Here is a 5,345-nt window from a genome sequence, read left to right as displayed (position 1 = left end):
GCTAGGACACGACCCTAACTCAAGATAAAGCCAGAAATCTGAAGTCACAGTATTGTGGAAGTCTTATCGTATTTGAACAAGGACTGAATTGCATAATATGATGTGGAAATATTATTTCTATCTCTCATTTCTTTTCTTTTTAATGTTGAATACCTACTAACAATACTCACCAATGCAGTTAACGGTGCTTCTTCCAACTTATACTTCTCTGAGATAACTTTCTCTACATTTATGACTAGAGCAGGGGAAGAGAAGGGTAACCAACTAGTAGCACGGCCTGAGTGGTTGATGGAAACCGAAAAACTGCGAGTCGGTGTCAGATTTCTGCAAAAATGACAAGCTCACGAAGCGACAGATTTGAAGACAAATGTCAGCTCAAGCTAAAAGCCCCTATTTATCTACAGTTGTGTGAGGCTTGAATCGACTCTTTAACTCTTTCTCCACAATGGCTCTTATTTATACGCGCTAACCGTCTTCAAACGCATACGAAGCGTCGAATATTAGATGCACTCTAAATGTTATCTAGAACTCAAATAAAGGGGAAAAAATACCTCAGTGGGATGAGAAGTATAAATCATAGTGAATGAGTTAATGATAAGGGAAGCAGTGACATGTGACATGATTCCCCGTTTTTCATTTCAAATTGCTGACAATTTCTATTCTGCTTTCACAAAAATCGCTTTAATCCATCAATTTGTGCCAATGGGGGCATAAAAACCATCTATATTCTAAAAAAATTAATCCATTGAAGATTTCAAAAGCGTCGGTGCTTTCAACAGTGAGCATCTACGTCTTATTTCAAAAGGACCTCCACCATGCCCCAACACCTGCACATACGAGAGAAAACTCATTGGACCGTGAGTCCACAACCATGTTTGGAAACGTATTTTATGAGTGGCTGCATCTCAATTATATGAACACATTGCGCGACCGCAGGATGAGACAAAGTCGTATCTCAACTACAGTCACTTTTGAGATTATGTTATGAGTGGCTGCCTCTCAAATATGTGTCAAGACTCGGTGCTTTTCGTTTACGCTTTTCTGTAACATTTTGACAGGAATTTTGTTAATGAATGTGTGGAAAATTGTTGCTCTCTTTAATTTCATTATTTTGAGGAGCACCTAACTCCGTACGCTAAGACACATAAGTGAGTTTTCACATACTTAGTCGCATTGGAATGGAAAGAATAATTATCTTGGTTTTATCAAATAAACAAATGCATTTTTAAAAAGAACCACCCCCCCCCCCCCAAAAAAAAACAGAAAAGAAAGATGCAGATTTTAACTTAGAAATGTGAGACACTTTAAACCAAAATATTTTTAAAATCTGACAATCTGAGTTAGACCCTTGTTATTATATGATGTCAAGAATGATACTGCAGCTTTTGCGTTGATGCCTCTCGGGTAAGTGGGGGGGGGGGTTTTCCTGGAGGGAAGATTTAGCTTGACAAGTCTTTAAAAGATTGCTTACTCTTTGACGACAGAAAAAGGTCCTTGAGATTACGAGACCCGCTAAAAACTTTGAAGACTCGGAACAATTAAAGAGTTTTCTTTAGGGCACTTGGCCGTCCTTTCAATTAAAAACCACGGATGAACTGGATTTTTGTGTATGTGTCTGACATCTTCGCACCAGGCTATATTTTTTTTTTTTTTTTTTTTTTGCAGAACCCGAGGAGCGTGGAATGAATACACGTATACCATCTCTTACAATATTTTCAAAAACAAAAAAAATCCCGGAGACATTCAAGTTCAAGGTTTAAACCCTACAAAAATGTGACCGTTGTTAACGAAATTTATGATCGACATCTAATTCAGACAAACTTACATACGGCAAATATGTCACAGCGTAGTGAAATCAGGCGCTCGTCCAAATAACGAAGTCATAAAAATGGACATTTTCCGTCGGTTGGGCAATTAAAAAAATATAATTCTTGATGTTGTTGTTGTTGTTTGCGTGTGTGTATGTGTGTATGTGTGTGTGTGTGTGTGTGTGTGTGTGTGTGAGTGAGTGTGTGTGTGTGTGTGTGTGTGTGTGTGTTTGTGTGTTTGTGTGTGTGTGATTGAGTGTGTAGGTGGTTTTTTGTGGTTTTGTGCATTAAAAATATTATTCTGCGTGAATTTTATTCAGAAGCGTTGATATAAGGCACACACAAAAATTCGGAATTTACAGTTTCCAAAGACAGTATATATAGCTTTGGAATTCACCACAAGTTTTCAGGCAGTTCCTCTCCAAAGTCCTAACTGTCATTAGGCAACCCCCAACCCCCAGCCACTTTCAACCGCTAATATCTCTACCTTTATTTGAGATAGAAGTCTATTTTTGTAATGTCATTATCATCAAAACAAATGAACAATCTATTTTTTGACAGGTACCAATAGCTCTATACTCTCAACAACAAAAAATAAACAACAACAACTGACGAACGCTTGATTCCACCGCGTCGTTGTGACAAATGTTTCGACAGGTTCGTGTCTTACTGTAGTGTTGATGACACATTTCCCCCTTATCTTTGGAGGAGTGGAAGACATGCTCTATAGGTTTTCAGAATGTCACCCGCTCGTACTTCTTAAGCTTTCTATAGCGACAAGTTAACTTCAGAATGTTCCCAGAGGCTAGTTCATGTACTTTTAATGCTACTCAAAGGGGAGAAAGAACTTATGGTAAAGCAAGTAGAGTATATGGAAGGAAAGTTCTAAGTGAAGGGACTGAAGGAAACCGTTTCAAAGTTGTTCAAATTCTCTAAGTCAAGACAGAAAAATTCAGGGTTGATCTAGAGGGAAAAAACTACGTGTTTTTATTGCTTTAGCAACTTTTCTTGATAAAATTATTTTCTAAGCCCAGACAGAAAATATAATTTCAGGATAGATCCAGAGGAAAAATAAGTTATTATTTTATTGCTTTAACAGTTGATCTCCCTCAAATTACGTATCTTTTCAAGCTCTTTTCAATACTTTAGAATTTAAATTTTGACAAATTATTATATCAAGAGCACATGCACCTGAAACCGCAGATGAATAAATTTTAATTTAAAAGATTTTGAATAACACTGTGCTTGATACATCTGAACGACGAACTATGCTCAAGTTACTCTGAGAGGAATACGAACTTTGTGCAACGCCAGTAGAGTAAATAAACATTGTTTTTCTCATTTGTATTTTTACATTTTATTTTTATATTTTATTTCGTTTATTTTGTTTATTTATTTATTTTTAAAATTTCTTTTACATTTTTACAAATCTTTTACATTGCCTTTCTCTCAACATGTTAAACTATCTAGGCTGTCAGGGCCAATCCGGTTCAACATCTGAGCTAGAAGAGCGAGATACTCGATTTTAAAAAAATATATATCTTCACAACTGCAACCAAACTTATATAATATGTCATTTCCTTGCGTCGGTGAATTGTTTAAATCCGAAACCACCTACACAACACAAAACGGAAGGTAAAGAAATTATGAAGAGACAAATACAATCTTAAGGACACTTGAATCGACAGCAAAAGCCTTTAAAATTTTGTTCTCAGTGAAGAAGTAAACGCCACAAGAGGCTCAGAGGTCGACCAAGAGCAATTTACTCAGAGATCTTGAACAAATGGGTAACGGCGAGAGAGATAGATAGAATAGGACAATGTAGGCTTTTTAAGAGCATCCGAGCAGAGAAATGAATAGCGAACAAATGATCGTTTGCTTACGTATGTTTAGAGTTTTCAGCTCTCGTTGATGAAGCAATAATTATGGGCTTTGTCAATTGTTGGGCATAAAGAGGCATTTGTGTAATTGCAAAGCTCATTCATCTTTTTCTTGCTTTTGATCGAACAATACCAGTCTCTTATGAATAGAAATCGTGACATTTGCGCTTAAAGGGGGCATGGGGTCACGGGGTGTCAGAGATAACATTAGCGAGAAAATAACCGACAAAGTTGACTGACTCCTAAGGCTTGAATCTCCTTGTAAATTTCAAATTTACATGAGTTTGTATTGGTCAACGTTTTTCGGCAAGTATCGAAACTGAAATTTTAAAAGGTCAGAAAATGTGATGAACAGAAAATGGTATGGCATAAAAACGTCAAATGTATAGGTTTTGTTTTGTTTAATTTATTATATGAATTTATTAAATATAGATGATCTAACCTGAGGAAAATCTCACAATTCTAAAATCTGTCTTTAAAAAATCTTTTTACACTGTATTTTTACTTAAATATTTTAATCATGTTTTTTAAAAAAATGAGCACCAGCAACTATGTCTCTACATTTAAATTTGTTGTTGGTCATTTGAAATCAATTTAAAATTATTTTTTTAAAAGAAGGAAATATAACCCACTTGCCAGGGCAATAGGGACCATATTGGATTTTGTTTTTGTAGATTGAATCCCCGTTTGTTTTTCATTTACTTGCAAGCAGACTTTGGTTTAATTAGATATTTACACTGAAAGAGATTATGTTTAAAATTAGTGACCCTTCATCATCATCATCATCATCATCATCATCATCATCATCATCATCATCATCATCATTGTATATAGAGAATTAAAAAGTTGAGACTTGGTAGATTTGAGGTTTCCAAAATATATTATATAAATGCGAGCAACGTTTCTCCGAGTGTCTTCATTAGGAACATTTTTCTTGTATAAAAACCATCATTATCATCATCATCATCACTTTCATTATCATCATTATCATCATTATCATCGTCACCCTCACAAATGACCACTCACTTATCAGTCCCTCTGCGTCAAAAATTAACGTCGGCACAGACAAACCAGTCGCCAGAGACAGAGACACATCCCCCTCACGGTCTGAACAACTCCAGGACAGGATAAGACAATTTGTAATAGAAACTGTTCCATTTTGACTTTACTATTCGATTTTTTCGATTTTACCACTATTCACGATTATTCGAAGTGTGGCAGAGTTGTTAGAATGCAGTGTGACGGTAGCGGATAGTGCAGTTTCGTATGACTGTTTTTAATTTCTAAACACGTCGTAAAATTAGAGGATTTTCGTCTTCTTCTTCTTCTATCTAAAATCACTGAGATTAGAAAAATACTGGTGACTTGACAATTATGAGACAGAATGAACAATAGTATTCAATGACGAATGTTACACTTCTGGATTTATAAGTAATCTTCTTCTTCTTCTTCTATCCCGTGGTTGGGGCAACCGTTGGGGCACCACTGCATTGGAAAACCAGCTCTCGTAAATCTATTTTTGTCCACTGCTCTCCTCAGATTGTCACCCATCGTCTTTCCTGTCCACTCTTTAATGTTGTCCTCACATCTCCTTCTCTGCCTTCCTCTCTTTCTCTTTCCTTGTACGGTTCCTTGCAAGATTGTTTTGGCAAATCCT

The sequence above is a fragment of the Aplysia californica genome, unplaced genomic scaffold (genome assembly GCF_000002075.1).
Source record: "Aplysia californica isolate F4 #8 unplaced genomic scaffold, AplCal3.0 scaffold00359, whole genome shotgun sequence".
Lineage (NCBI taxonomy): Eukaryota > Metazoa > Mollusca > Gastropoda > Aplysiida > Aplysiidae > Aplysia > Aplysia californica.
Note: the sequence above shows the minus strand (reverse complement) of the source record.